Source organism: Ipomoea nil, unplaced genomic scaffold (genome assembly GCF_001879475.1).
Source record: "Ipomoea nil cultivar Tokyo-kokei standard unplaced genomic scaffold, Asagao_1.1 scaffold2283, whole genome shotgun sequence".
NCBI lineage: Eukaryota > Viridiplantae > Streptophyta > Magnoliopsida > Solanales > Convolvulaceae > Ipomoea > Ipomoea nil.
The window spans coordinates 2,150,001-2,165,710 of record NW_017618711.1 but is presented as its reverse complement, the minus strand read 5'-3'; the positions used below and the strand labels follow the sequence as shown (position 1 = coordinate 2,165,710).

Here is a 15,710-nt window from a genome sequence, read left to right as displayed (position 1 = left end):
AATCTTTATTCTTATTATAGGATCATACATAACCAAACAGCATTATTGATAATCATTCTCATTCCACACTACTACCAAACATGCAAAATACTTTCACAAAAATCCATTACCATTTCCACAAGTATTTGATACCCATTCAAATTACGATTCCCATGTGCGAACCAAAAATACCCTAAAAGTGAGCATTTATCTGTGGTCCACATTACATGGTCCAATAGTATAATTTCCCAACACTATTGTTCCAATTACGTAAATAGTGCATTTGTTATCAATTGGGTGTTTGGTCTAGTGGTCTGATTCTTGCTTTGGGTGCAAGAGGTCGTGAGTTCGATTCTCACAACACCCCTCACCTTATTTTATTACCGCTTATAGCAAATCACACCCACACATATACTCAATCAATCTCTCATCTTGATTTTGTGTTGTTGTATTTTTAAAATCTTTATTCCCATTATAGGATCATACATAACCAAACAACATTTTTGATAATCATTCTCATTCCACACTACTACCAAACATGCAAAATACTTTCACTAAAATCAATTACCATTTCCAAGTATTTGATACCCATTCAAATTACGATTCCCATGTGCGAACCAAAAACACCCTAATGGCCCGTTTGGTTCGCGGAATAGGCCTGGAATGGAATAGCATTCCCAGTAATAGGCCTATTCCGGTGTTTGGTAGAAATTTCTATTCCCGGGAACATTGTTCATGGGAACGACCTATTCCCCTTGTAAGGGGAATAGGGATTCCGGCCCCCCCTTAGGTATTAGGATATTCCTAAGTTGTCTGGAATAGCCTACAATTAAGATTTCCTATTTTACCCCTCAACTAAAACTAAAATTTACATTTCTTTAATTTTTATATGAATTTTTTTTTTTGTCAGAACTCGTAACCATATTGATAAAAACAGTGAACAGAAAGTTGAAGGTCGAAGCATCATCATTGACATCATCATCATCCCAGTCATCTTCCCTGTTCCCACTGCTGGGTTACTTCTTTCCCCTACTCTATTTATTATATTTTTTTAATAAATAAGTATATTAATTATATACATACATACATCAAAACACCCATATTGCCGCCACGACGCCACTGTCCACGCCGGAGGCCGCCGCAACAGTTCGCTGGAGAGGAGGACTTGGTCCAGATCTGCTGCTCATCGTCCAATTCACGCCGGAAAAAGGTCAACCGCCTTCGAGTTTCACCGATCTACTCGTTGCTGTCTCAATCCGCCGTCTCCGGAGCTCCACCATCGCTGTCGTCGCTGATTGAGGAAGCAAGAGAGGGAAGAAGGCAGAGAGAGTGAGGGTGGTGGCTTGTTCAAGGTAGAGAGACAGAGGGTCGTCCAAGTTCACGGTGCTGGCTTGTTGCGTCTGCTAGATTGAACAAAGAGAGAGACACAAGGAGGGGTTGAAGATGAACCAATAGTTTGGGCTAAAATTTAGGTAAAATTATGGCTTATAAAATAGTTTATTTGAGCCCAAACATTTAGGTAAAATTATGGTTTATAAAATAGTTTATTTGAATTCCGAATAATAATAATAATAATAATAATAATAATAATAATAATAATAATAATAATAATAATAATAATAATAATAATAATAATAATAATAATAATAATAATATATTTTGTACAAGGGCATTTATGTCTTTTACCCATATATTCCATTTCTATTCCTTAACCAACCAAACGTGGAAATATAATTCCTAAAGTCTATTCCACCAGCGAACCAAACAACAGAATACAATTTCTATTCTATTCCTTACCTATTCCATTCCCTTTGGAATATCATTCCAATTCCCTCCAAATTGAATCCGTGAACCAAACGGCCCATAAAAGTGAGCATTTATCTGTGGTCCACATTACATGGTCCAATAGTATATTTTCCCAACACTATAGTTCCCATTACGTAAATAGTGCATTCACCATCAATTGGGTATTTGGTTTAGTGGTATGAATTTTGCTTTGGCTGCAAGAGGTCGTTAGTTCGATTCTCACAACACCCTTCACCCAATATTTTATTACCGCTTATAGCAAGTCACATTCACGCATATACACCATCAATCTCTCATCTTGATTTTGTGTTCTTGTATTTTTAAAATCTTTATTCCCATTATAGGATCATACATAACCAAACAGCATTATTAATAATCATTCTCATTCCACCCAACAACCAAACATGCAAAATACTTTCACTAAAATCCATTACCATTACCAAGTATTTGATACACATTTCTATTCCGACTCCGATGTGCGAACCAAACACACCCTAAAAGTGAGCATTTATCTGTGGTCAACATTACGTGGTCCAATAGTATAATTTCCCAACACTATAGTTCCCATTATATAAATATTGCAGTTACCATCAATTGGGTGTTTGGTCTAGTGGTATGATTTTTGCTTTGGGTGCAAGAGGTCGTGAGCTCGATTCTCACAACACCCCTCACCCAATATTTTATTACTGCTTACAGCAAGTCACACTCACGCATATACACCATCAATCTCTCATCTTGATTTTGTGTTCTCGTATTTTTAAAATCTTTATTCCCATTATAGGATAATGCATAACCAAACAGCATTATTTATAATCATTCTCATTTCACAATACTACCAAACATGCAAAATACTTTCACTAAAATCCATTACCATTTCCATGTATTTGATACCCATTCAAATTACGATTCCCATGTGCGAACCAAAAACACCCTAAAAGTGAGCATTTATCAGTGGTCCACATTACATGGTCCAGTAGTATAATTTCCCAACACTATAGTTCCCATTACGTAAATAGTGCAATAGCCATCAATTGGGTGTTTGGTCTAGTGGTATGATTCTTGCTTCGGGTGTAAGAGGTCGTGAGTTCAATTCTCACAACACCCCTAACCCTATTTTATTACCGCTTACAGCAAATCACACTCATGCATATACTCAATCAATCTCTCATCTTGATTTTGTGTTCTTGTATTTTTATAATCTTTATTCCCATTATAGGATCATACATAACCAAACAACATTATTAATAATCATTCTCATTCCACCCTACAACCAAACATGCAAAATACTTTCACTAAAATCCAATACCATTACCAAGTATTTGATACCCGTTTATATTCCGATTCCGATGTGCGAACCAAATACACCCTAATAGTGAGCATTTATCTGTGGTCAACATTACGTGGTCCAATAGTATAATTTCCCAACACTATAGTTCCCAATACGTAAATAGTGCATTCACCATCAATCGGGTGTTTGGTCTAGTGGTATGATTCTTGCTTTGGGTGCAAGAGGTCGTGAGTTCGATTCTCACAACACCCCTGACCCTATTTTATTACCGCTTACAGCAAATCACACTCATGCATATACTCAATCAATCTCTCATCTTGATATTCTGTTCTTGTATTTTTAAAATCTTTATTCCCATTATAGGATCATACATAACCGAACAGCATTATTGATAATCATTCTCATTCCACACTACTACCAAACATGCAAAATACTTTCACTAAAATCCATTACCATTTCCAAGTATTTGATACCCATTCAAATTACGATTCCCATGGGCGAACCAAAAACGCCCTAAAAGTGAGCATTTATCTGTGGTCCACATTACATGGTCTAATAGTATAATTTCCCAAAACTATAGTTCCCGTTACGTAAATAGTGCATTTGCCATCAATTGGGTGTTTGGTCTAGTGGTATGATTCTTGCTTTGGGTGCAAGAGGTCGTGAGTTCGATTCTCACAACACCCCTCACCTTATTTTATTACCGCTTATAGCAAATCACACCCACGCATATACTCAATCAATCTCTGATCTTGATTTTGTGTTCTTGTATTTTTAAAATCTTTATTCTTATTATAGGATCATACATAACGAAACAACATTATTGATAATCATTCTCATTCCACACTACTACCAAACATGCAAAATACTTTCAATAAAATCCATTACCATTTCCAAGTATTTGATACCCATTCAAATTACGATTCCCATGTGCGAACCAAAAACACCCTATAAGTTAGAATTTATCAGTGGTCCACATTACATGGTCCAGTAGTATAATTTCCCAACACTATAGGTCACATAACGTAAATAGTGCATTTACCAACAATTGGGTGTTTGGTCTAGTGGTATGATCTTTGCTTTGGGTGCAAGAGGTCGTGAGTTCGATTCTCACAACACCCCTCACCCAATATTTTATTACCGCTTACAGCAAGTCACACTCACGCATATACACCATCAATCTCTCATCTTGATTTTGTGTTCTTGTATTTTTAAAATCTTTATTCCCATTATAGGATCATACATAACCAAACAGCATTATTGATAATCATTCTCATTCCACACTATTACCAAACATGCAAAATACTTTCACTAAAATCCATTACAATTTCCAAGTATTTGATACCCATTCAAATTACGATTCCCATGTGCAAACCAAAAACACCCTAAAAGTGAGCATTTATCAGTGGTCCACATTACATGGTCCAGTAGTATAATTTCCCAACACTATAGTTCCCATTACGTAAATAGTGCATTTACCATCAATTGGGTGTTTGGTTTAGTGGTATGATTCTTACTTTGGGTGCAAGAGGTCGTGAGTTTGATTCTCACAACACCCTTGACCCTATTTTATTACCGCTTACAGCAAATCACACTCATGCATATACTCAATCAATCTCTCATCTTGATTTTGTGTTCTTGTATTTTTATAATCTTTATTCCCATTATAGGATCATACATAACCAAACAGCATTATTAATAATCATTCTCATTCCACCCTACAACCAAACACGCAAAATACTTTCACTAAAATCCATTACCATTACCAAGTATTTGATACCCATTTATATTTCGATTCCGAGGTGCGAACCAAATACACCCTAAAAGTGAGCATTTATCTGTGGTCAACATTACGTGGTCCAATAGTATAATTTCCCAACACTATAGTTCCCATTACGTAAATAGTGCATTCACCATCAATTGGGTATTTGGTCTTGTGGTATGAATTTTGCTTTGGCTGCAAGAGGTCGTTAGTTCGATTCTCACAACACCCTTCACCCAATATTTTATTACCGCTTATAGCAAGTCACATTCACGCATATACACCATCAATCTCTCATCTTGATTTTGTGTTCTTGTATTTTTAAAATCTTTATTCCCATTATAGGATCATACATAACCAAACAGCATTATTGATAATCATTCTCATTCCACATTACTACCAAACATGCAAAATACTTTCACTAAAATCCATTACCATTTCCAAGTATTTGATACCCATTCAAATTACGATTCCCATGTGCGAACTAAAAGCACCTTAAAAGTGAGCATTTATCAGTGGTCCACATTACATGGTCCAATAGTATAATTTCCCAACACTATAATTCCCATTACGTAAATAGTGCATTTGTTATTAATTGGGTGTTTGGTCTAGTGGTATGATTCTTGCTTTGGGTGCAAGAAGTCGTGAGTTTGATTTTCACAACAACCCTAACCCTAATTTATTACCGCTTACAGCAAATCACACTCATGCATATACTCTATCAATCTCTCATCTTGATTTTGTGTTCTTGTATTTTTATAATCTTTATTCCCATTATAGGATCATACATAACCAAACAGCATTATTAATAATCATTCTCATTCTACCCTACAACTAAACATGCACAATACTTTCACTAAAATCCAATACCATTACCAAGTATTTGATACCCATTTATATTCCGATTCCGATGTGCGAACCAAATACACCCTAATAGTCAGCATTTATCTGTGGTCAACATTACGTGGTCCAATAGTATAATTTCCCAACAATATAGTTCCCATTACGTAAATAGTGCATTCACCATCAATTGAGTGTTGGGTCTAGTGGTATGATTTTTGCTTTGGGTGCAAGAGGTCGTGAGTTCTATTCTCACAACACCCCTCACTTAATATTTTATTACCGCTTACAGCAAGTGGCACTCACGCATATACACAATCAATCTCTCACCTTGATTTTGTGTTCTTGTATTTTTAAAATCTTTATTCCCATTATAAGATCATACATAACCAAACAGCAATATTGATAATCATTCTCATTCCACACTACTACCAAACATGCAAAATACTTTCACTAAAATCCATTACCATTTCCAAGTATTTGATACCCATTCAAATTACCATTCCCATGTGCGAACCAAAAACGCCCTAAAAGTGAGCATTTATCTGTGGTCCACATTACATGGTCTAAAAGTATAATTTCCCAAAACTATAGTTCCCATTACGTAAATAGTGCATTCGCCATCAATTGGGTGTTTGGTCTAGTGGTATGATTCTTGCTTTGGGTGCAAAAGGTCGTGAGTTTGATTCTCACAACACCCCTGACCCTAATTAATTACTGTTCACAACAAATCACACCCACGCATATACTCAATCAATCTCTCATCTTGATTTTGTGTTCTTGTATTTTTAAAATCTTTATTCTTATTATGGGATCATACATAATGAAACAGCATTATTGATAATCATTCTCATTCCACACTACTACCAAACATGCAAAATACTTTCACTAAAATCCATTACCATTTCCAAGTATTTGATACCCATTCAAATTACGATTACCATGTGCGAACCAAAAACACCCTAAAAGTTAGCAATTATCAGTGGTCCACATTACATGGTCCAGTAGTATAATTTCCCAACACTATAGGTCCCATAACGTAAATAGTGCATTTACCAACAATTGGGTGTTTGGTCTAGTGGTATGATTTTTGCTTTGGGTGCAAGAGGTCGTGAGTTCGATTCTCACAACACCCCTCACCCAATATTTTATTACCGCTTACAGCAAGTCACACTCACGCATATACACCATCAATCTCTCATCTTGATTTTGTGTTCTTGTATTTTTAAAATCGTTATTCCCATTATAGGATCATACATAACCAAACAGCATTATTGATAATCATTCTCAACACGTAAATAGTGCATTTTCCATCAATTGAGTTTTTGGTCTAGTGGTATGATTCTTGCTTTGGGTGCAAGAGGTCGTGAGTTTGATTCTCACAACACCCCTGACCCTATTTTATTACCGCTTACAGCAAATCACACTCATGCATATACTCAATCAATCTCTCATCTTGATTTTGTGTTCTTGTATTTTTATAATCTTTATTCCCATTATAGGATCATACATAACCAAACAGCATTATTAATAATCATTCTCATTCCACCCTACAACCAAACATGCAAAATACTTTCACTAAAATCCATTACCATTACCAAGTATTTGATACCCATTTATATTTCGATTCCGATGTGCGAACCAAATACACCCTAAAAGTGAGCATTTATCTGTGGTCAACATTACGTGGTCCAATAGTATAATTTCCCAACACTATAGTTCCCATTACGTAAATAGTGCATTCGCCATCAATTGGGTATTTGGTCTAGTGGTATGATTTTTGCTTTGGGTGCAAGAGGTCGTTAGTTCGATTCTCACTACACCCCTCACCCAATATTTTATTACCGCTTACAGCAAGTCACACTCACGCATATACACCATCAATCTCTCATCTTGATTTTGTGTTCTTGTATTTTTAAAATCTTTATTCCCATTATAGGATCATACATAACCAAACAGCATTATTGATAATCATTCTCATTCCACATTACTACCAAACATGAAAAATACTTTCACTAAAATCCATTACCATTTCCAAGTATTTGATACCCATTCAAATTATGATTCCCATGTGCGAACTAAAAACACCCTAAAAGTGAGAATTTATCAGTGGTCCACATTACATGGTCCAGTAGTATAATTTCCCAACACTATAGTTCCCATTACGTAAATAGTGCATTCACCATAAATTGGGTGTTTGGTCTAGTGGTATGATTCTTGCTTTGGGTGCAAGAGGTCGTGAGTTTGATTCTCACAACACCCCTGATCCTATTTTATTACCGCTTACAGCAAATCACACTCATGCATATACTCAATCAATCTCTCATCTTAATTTTGTGTTCTTGTATTTTTATAATCTTTATTCCCATTATAGGATCATACATAACCAAACAGCATTATTAATAATCATTCTCATTCCACCCTACAACCAAACATGCAAAATACTTTCACTAAAATCCATTACCATTACCAAGTATTTGATACCCATTTATATTTCGATTCCGATGTGCAAACCAAATACACCCTAAAAGTGAGCATTTATCTGTGGTCAACATTACGTGGTCCAATAGTATAATTTCCCAACATTATAGTTCCCATTACGTAAATAGTGCATTTACTATCAATTAGGTGTTTGGTCTAGTGGTATGATTCTTGCTTTGGGTGCAAGAGGTCGTGAGTTTGATTCCCACAACACCTTTCACTTTATTTTATTACCGCTTATAGCAAGTCACACTCACGCATATACACCATCAATCTCTCATCTTGATTTTGTGTTCTTGTATTTTTAAAATCTTTATTCCCATTATAGGATCATACATAACCAAACAGCATTATTGATAATCATTCTCATTCCACACTACTACCAAACATGCAAAATACTTTCACTAAAATCCATTACCATTTCCAAGTATTTGATACCCATTCAAATTACGATTCCCATGTGCGAACAAAAAACACCCTAAAAGTGAGCATTTATCAGTGGTCCACATTACATGGTCCAGTAGTATAATTTCCCAACACTATAGTTCCCATTACGTAAATTGTGCATTCGCCATCAATTGGGTGTTTGGTTTAGTGGTATGATTCTTGCTTCGGGTGCAAGAGGTCGTGAGTTCGATTCTCACAACACCCCTGGCCCTATTTTATTACCGCTTACAGCAAATCACATTCATGCATATACTCAATCAATCTCTCATCTTGATTTTGTGTTCTTGTATTTTTATAATCTTTATTCCATTATAGGATCATACATAACCAAACAGCATTATTAATAATCATTCTCATTCCACCCTTCAACCAAACATGCAAAATACTTTCACTAAAATCCATTACCATTACCAAGTATTTGATACACATTTCTATTCCGATTCCGATGTGCGAACCAAACACACCCTAAAAGTGAGCATTTATCTGTGGTCAACATTACGTGGTCCAATAGTATAATTTCCCAACACTATAGTTCCCATTACATAAATAGTGCATTTGTTATCAATTGGGTGTTTGGTTTAGTGTTATGATTCTTGCTTTGGGTGCAAGAGGTCGTGAGTTCGATTTTGACAACACCCCTCACTTTATTTTATTACCGCTTATAGCAAATCACACCCACGCATATACTCAATCAATCTCTCATCTTGATTTTGTGTTGTTGTATTTTTAAAATCTTTATTCTTAATATAGGATCATACATAACCAAACAGCATTATTGATAATCAATCTCATTCCACAATACTACCAAACATGTAAAATACTTTCACTAAAATCTATTACCATTTCCAAGTATATGATACCCATTCAAATTACGATTCCCATGTGCGAACCAAAAACACCCTAAAAGTGAGCATTTATCAGTGGTCCACATTACATGGTCTAATAGTATAATTTCCCAACACTATAGTTCCCATTACGTAAGTAGTGCATTTGCCATCAATTGGGTGTTTGGTCTAGTGGTATGATTCTTACTTTGGGTGCAAGAAGTCGTGAGTTCGATTTTCATAACACCCCTCACTTAATATTTTATTACCGCTTACAGCAAGTCACACTCACGCATATACACCATCAATCACTCATCTTGATTTTGTGTTCTTGTATTTAAAAAATCTTTATTCCCATTATAGGATCATACATAACCAAACAGCATTATTGATAATCATTCTCATTCCACACTACTACCAAACATGCAAAATACTTTCACTAAAATCCATTACCATTTCCAAGTATTTGATACCCATTCAAATTACGATTCCCATGTGCAAACCAAAAACGCCCTAAAAGTGAGCATTTATCTGTGGTCCACATTACATGGTCTAATAGTATAATTTCCCAACACTATAGTTCCCATTACGTAAATAGTGCATTCACCATCAATTGGGTGTTTGGTCTAGTGGTATGATTCTTGCTTTGGGTGTAAGATGTTGTGATTTCGATTCTCACAACACCCCTCACTTCTTTTTATTACCGCTTATAGTCAATAACACCCACGCATATACTCAATCGATGAGTGAATATTTTTCGTGAATTCAAACTCTGACAGTTACACAATGAGAAAAGAGATAGAAGCCTATCTAACTAACCCCACATAATAGCTGTAGGTTACAAGACTAAATCAACTCTAACTATAATGTTACATATAATTATACTAATAATGTAACACTACTAACATACCCCCTCAAGCTGAAGGTGGTGGAGACACAACATTGAGCTTGTCCCTCAAAGAGCTGTAACGAGCAGAAGCTAGTGGCTTGGTGAAGATGTCATGAAGTTGGTCCTTCGTAGAGACAAAATTGACCAAGAACTCCCCTGTAGACACCTTATCGCGGACGAAATGGTAGTCAATCTCGACATGCTTAGTCCTGGCGTGGAACACGGGATTGGCACACATGTAAGTAACACCAAGGTTGTCGCACCACAACGTGGCGGGATTTCGTGAATGTAGTCCAAGCTCACAAAGCAGCGACATAACCCAGGTGACCTCCGCAGCCACGTCAGCAAGACCCTTGTACTCTGCCTCAGTAGATGACCTAGACACGGTCCGCTGCTTGCGAGAAACCCAAGAAACCAGATTAGACCCAAGGAACACAGCATAGCCGCTGGTTGACTTTCTGTCCACCGGACAACCAGCCCAGTCAGAGTCGGAATATGCATGCACATCAGAGGAAGATGACACAGAAAGCCGTAAGGCGTGTGTGATAGTACCCTTCACATAGCGAAGAACACGTTTTAGCATGGCCCAATGTTCATCAGTAGGAGTGTGCATGAACTGGCAGAGTCTGTTAACTGCATAAGAGGGATCCGGATGAGTGATAGTGAGATACTGTAGTGCCCTTGCCAACCGACGATATTGAGTCGGGTTCTCGTAGAGATCTGTAGTCGGTGTCGCAGACTTCGTCACTGCTGCTGGTGTGGATAGAGACTTGCAATCCGTCATACCAGCACGTGTAAGAATATCATCCATGTAACGGCGTTGAGACAATAATATGCCGCCATCTAGGGGTATAGTCTCAATGCCGAGGAAGAACGTAGGAGTCCCTAAATCCCGAATTTTGAAAGTGGAGGAGAGGCGATGTAGTAGCTCATCAAGGAGACTCGAGTCGTTACCCATCATGATAATATCGTCTACGTACACAAGCAAATAAATGCGTGAGTCTTTCAATGTGTAATAAAATAAAGACACATCAGTTTTGGAAGCCACAAATCCTGACGTCAGAAGATAGTCGTGAAGCCGATTAAACCAGGCTCGTGGGGCCTGCTTAAGGCCGTATAAAGACCGCTGTAGATGACAAACATAGTCAGGATGAACCGGGTCTTCATAACCCGGCGGCTGACACATATAGACAGTCTCTGTTAGTCGGCCGTTTAGAAAAGCATTGTGAACATCAAGCTGGCGTAGCGTCCACCCACGAGATACAGCCATGGCAAGCAAGATACGAACCGTGGTTGGTTTAACAACCGGGCTAAATGTCTCAAAGAAGTCTTCGCCAGCTACTTGATTAAACCCTTTGGCAACCAAGCGGGCCTTATGGCGTTCAATCGTGCCGTCTGCCTTCCGTTTAGTACGGTAGACCCACTTACAACCCACAATATTCATACCGGGTTTAGCCGGAGTGAGACACCAAGTATTATTATGTAAGAGGGCATTGAACTCCTGATCCATGGCATCACGCCATTCTGGATGCCCAACTGCCTGGCTATAACACGTGGGATCTGTAGAGACTGTAAGAGCCTAAAATGGCTCGCTCGTTCCACGGGTTTGATGATGGAGCCGCATAACATGGCCTCGTTCTTAAGGCTGTGCTCGAATTCGTTTCCGAGCCCTTGGTCCGCGACATGGCACCGTAGCAGCCCCCGGCTGCTCTTGTATGGCCAAGGGCGGAACACATACGGCTAGAGGCGGTTCATCCAAGGGTATGGCAGCTTGCCCAGTGGGTACCAAGGGACTAGATGCCCATGGTGTAGACTCGCATGTCCCATGTGGGGTACTCGGGTCCTGTGTACCTGTTGCATAGGGAAAGATACTTTCATCAAACCGAACATGGCGGCAGATGAAGGTCTTTCCAGATATTAGGTCCATGCATCGATAACCTCTATAGGACGTGGGATATCCTAGGAAGATACAGGGTGCAGAGCGATATTCTATCTTGTGGCAGTTGTATGGCCGTAGATAAGGATAACACCTGCACCCGAAGACACGGAAGAATGTGTATGGAGGTGTTTTGTTATAAATGGACTCATAGGGACTGACGTGTTTTAGTGCAGACGATGGTAGACAATTTATAAGGTAGGACGCAGTTTCAAAAGCATAATCCCAATATTTTAATGGGACTGAGCTTTCTGCGAGTAGAGCTAGCCTGGTTTCGACTATATGTCTATTCCGACACTCTACTCGGCCGTTCTGCTCATGCGTATAGGCGCAAGACTGCCTATGCACAATACCGAGAGATTGAAAGATTGTGTGTAACCGGCGGTATTCACCCCCCAGGTCAGATTGAATAGACTTGATAGAACGCGTGAATTGGCGTTCTACCATGACACGGAAAGACTCAAAGATTTTATAAATATCTGATTTTAACCGCATAGGGTAAAACCAGCAAAAACGAGAACGGTCGTCAACAAATAAAACAAAGTAACGAAAACCCCCGGCCGAAACAACGGGTGCCGGTCCCCAAATGTCTGTGTATATTATGTCAAGTACATTATTGCTACTGGAAATAACCCTATCTAACGGGAATCGAGATGATTTCCCGAGTTGACACGATGTACATAACCGCGGCGTACTCGACTTTGTGGGAGTGACCGGACACTTTTGTAAGACACAAATTTGAACCCGCTCATGTGGATGCCCGAGCCTACGGTGCCAAACATCCGACGTAGCACGAGCGGTTATTAACGCAACTGGTGACCGGGACAATGACAACTTGTATAAGCCTCCCGTGGTAGGACCCCTAAGAAGCACCGCCTTGGTTTGACAGTCCTTCACAGAAAAATGATCACGGTGAAACTCAAAAAACACGTTATTATCAATGGTAAACCGATTAACAGATAATAACGGTAATGACAAATCGGGCACATGAAGGATATTATGTAACTTTAAAGATTTAGACTTGGAATGTAACGATGCATGGCCAATATTAGAAATACCCAAACCTGAACCGTTGCCAACACGCAACACATCCCCACCGGAGTATGGCTCGGAATGGGTCATCATCGATGCGTCGGGTGTGGCGTGCGAAGAAGCCCCGGTATCTGGGAACCATGCATCAGGCGCTGCTGTATGCGAAGCTTCATCAGCAGATACGGCGGCGTGAACCTGCGGCACTGGTGGCTGCCCAGTGTAGCGCTGGTAACAGTACACGGCAGTATGCCCTTGGGAACGGCATATTTGATAGCGGGGAACACCGCCGCGTCCTCTGCCATTGCCGCCGCGACCGCGGCCACCGCCGCGTCCTCGTCCTTGACCGGAACCCCCACGTCGAGGACCACCATTGTGGTGATTGTGCCCACGGCCGGCGACCAACGCCGTGTGCGACCCACCTGCCGGAACGTCGGACTGAGAGAATTCATCCGCCCAGATGAATTCTTGGGCCTGGAGAAAATCGGAGAGCTGCGGAATAGAGACCGGGGTCCCCGAAGCAGCGAGCGACGATGCCATGGACCTGAACTCCGGCCTGAGTCCTCGGAAAACATATAGATTTTGTTCATCCAAGGACACAGGTCGGCCAGCGAGAGCCAGATCCTCCACGAGCAATTGCGCGCGGCCTAAATATTCCCCAGGTGAGCTGTCTCCTTGGCGCAAGGACTGGAATTGCGCAAGAAGATTCAGGCATCTCGCCCAGGTGGACGATCCGAGTGCAGCAGTGATGGACGACCACACCTCATGCGAGGTACTGCGCCCCACGGCAAGGTATAAAACCTCATCGGCCATGGAAGATATGAGTAAGGACAGGATTGATTGATCCTGCTGTTCCCACAGTGCGTGCGCTGGATTCGGCGAAGTAGTGGTGGTGGTGCCTCCCGAGCCTGCGTCACTTGTCGCCGGTGCAGTCACGGTTGCCGGCGAACATGGTGTGTCACCGGTAACGTAGCCTAGTAAGCCTTGCCCCCGGAGGAAGGGGACCAGATGGGTACGCCAGAACAGATAGTTTTTAGTGGTGAGTTTCATGGACACGAAGTGATGTGCCGTAGATAATGTGTTTGGGGTAGTCGGAGAAGAGAGGGTAGCGGCCGTGACTGTTCTCTCACTGGAGTTCGTCGACATTGTGAGGAGAGAGGAGAGAGAAAAAAAATCTACCTGGCTAGCTGATACCAGATGAGTGAATATTATTCGTGAATTCAAACTCTGACAGTTACACAATGAGAAAAGAGATAGAAGCCTATCTAACTAACCCCACATAATAGCTGTAGGTTACAAGACTAAATCAACTCTAACTATAATGTTACATATAATTATACTAATAATGTAACACTACTAACACAATCAATCTCTCATCTTGATTTTGTGTTCTTGTATTTTTAAAATCTTTATTCTTATTATAGGATCATACATAACCAAACAGCATTATTGATAATCATTCTCATTCCACACTACTACCAAACATGCAAAATACTTTCACTAAAATCCATTACCATTTCCAAGTATTTGATACCCATTCAAATTACGATTCCCATGTGCGAACCAAAAACGCCCTAAAAGTGAGCATTTATCTGTTGTCCACATTACATGGTCTAATAGTATAATTTCCCAACACTATAGTTCCCATTACGTAAATAGTGCATTCACCATCAATTGGGTGTTTGGTCTAGTGGTATGATTCTTGCTTTGGGTGTAAGAGGTTGTGAGTTGAATTCTCACAACACCCCTCACTTTTTTTTATTACCGCTTATAGCAAATCACACCCACGCATATACTCAATCAATCTCTCATCTTGATTTTGTGTTCTTGTATTTTTAAAATCTTTATTCTTATTATAGGATCATACATAACCAAACAGAATTATTGATAATCATTCTCATTCCACACTACTACCAAACATGCAAAATACTTTCACTAAAATCCATTACCGTTTCCAAGTATTTGACACCCATTCAAATTACGATTCCCATGTGCGAACCAAAAACACCCTAAAAGTGAGCATTTATCAGTGGTCCACATTACATGGTCCAGTAGTATAATTTCCCAACACTATAGTTCCCAATACGTAAATAGTGCATTCACTATCAATTGGGTGTTTGGTCTAGTGGTATGATTCTTGCTTTGGGTGCAAGAGGTCGTGAGTTATATTCTCACAACACCCCTCACCTAATATTTTATTACCGCTTACAGCAAGTGGCACTCACGGATATACACAATCAATCTCTCACCTTGATTTTGTGTTCTTGTATTTTTAAAATCTTTATTCCCATTATAGGATCATACATAACCAAACAGCATTATTGATAATTATTCTCATTCCACACTACTACCAAACATGCAAAATACTTTCACTAAAATCCATTACCATTTCCAAGTATTTGATACCCATTCAAATTACGATTCCCATG

The 15,710-nt window shown here is 39.3% G+C and overlaps 14 non-coding genes across 14 annotated transcripts; all 14 read left to right on the top strand.

Moving 5' to 3' along the window:
* The first annotated feature begins 274 nt into the window (after window positions 1–274).
* Window positions 275–346, top strand: TRNAP-UGG. Its single transcript has one exon. It is a non-coding gene; the product is annotated as a tRNA-Pro (tRNA).
* Window positions 347–2,381: 2,035 nt separating this feature from the next.
* TRNAP-UGG lies at window positions 2,382–2,453 on the top strand. Its single transcript has one exon. It is a non-coding gene; the product is annotated as a tRNA-Pro (tRNA).
* A 365-nt stretch (window positions 2,454–2,818) lies between these two features.
* Window positions 2,819–2,890, top strand: TRNAP-CGG. The gene has a single exon. It is a non-coding gene; the product is annotated as a tRNA-Pro (tRNA).
* A 363-nt stretch (window positions 2,891–3,253) lies between these two features.
* TRNAP-UGG lies at window positions 3,254–3,325 on the top strand. Its single transcript has one exon. It is a non-coding gene; the product is annotated as a tRNA-Pro (tRNA).
* A 363-nt stretch (window positions 3,326–3,688) lies between these two features.
* On the top strand, window positions 3,689–3,760 carry TRNAP-UGG. Its single transcript has one exon. It is a non-coding gene; the product is annotated as a tRNA-Pro (tRNA).
* Window positions 3,761–4,123: 363 nt separating this feature from the next.
* TRNAP-UGG lies at window positions 4,124–4,195 on the top strand. The gene has a single exon. It is a non-coding gene; the product is annotated as a tRNA-Pro (tRNA).
* A 365-nt stretch (window positions 4,196–4,560) lies between these two features.
* On the top strand, window positions 4,561–4,632 carry TRNAP-UGG. Its single transcript has one exon. It is a non-coding gene; the product is annotated as a tRNA-Pro (tRNA).
* Window positions 4,633–6,304: 1,672 nt separating this feature from the next.
* TRNAP-UGG lies at window positions 6,305–6,376 on the top strand. The gene has a single exon. It is a non-coding gene; the product is annotated as a tRNA-Pro (tRNA).
* Window positions 6,377–6,739: 363 nt separating this feature from the next.
* On the top strand, window positions 6,740–6,811 carry TRNAP-UGG. Its single transcript has one exon. It is a non-coding gene; the product is annotated as a tRNA-Pro (tRNA).
* A 1,055-nt stretch (window positions 6,812–7,866) lies between these two features.
* On the top strand, window positions 7,867–7,938 carry TRNAP-UGG. The gene has a single exon. It is a non-coding gene; the product is annotated as a tRNA-Pro (tRNA).
* A 363-nt stretch (window positions 7,939–8,301) lies between these two features.
* TRNAP-UGG lies at window positions 8,302–8,373 on the top strand. The gene has a single exon. It is a non-coding gene; the product is annotated as a tRNA-Pro (tRNA).
* Window positions 8,374–8,736: 363 nt separating this feature from the next.
* Window positions 8,737–8,808, top strand: TRNAP-CGG. The gene has a single exon. It is a non-coding gene; the product is annotated as a tRNA-Pro (tRNA).
* A 6,149-nt stretch (window positions 8,809–14,957) lies between these two features.
* TRNAP-UGG lies at window positions 14,958–15,029 on the top strand. The gene has a single exon. It is a non-coding gene; the product is annotated as a tRNA-Pro (tRNA).
* A 363-nt stretch (window positions 15,030–15,392) lies between these two features.
* TRNAP-UGG lies at window positions 15,393–15,464 on the top strand. The gene has a single exon. It is a non-coding gene; the product is annotated as a tRNA-Pro (tRNA).
* Window positions 15,465–15,710: the final 246 nt, after the last annotated feature.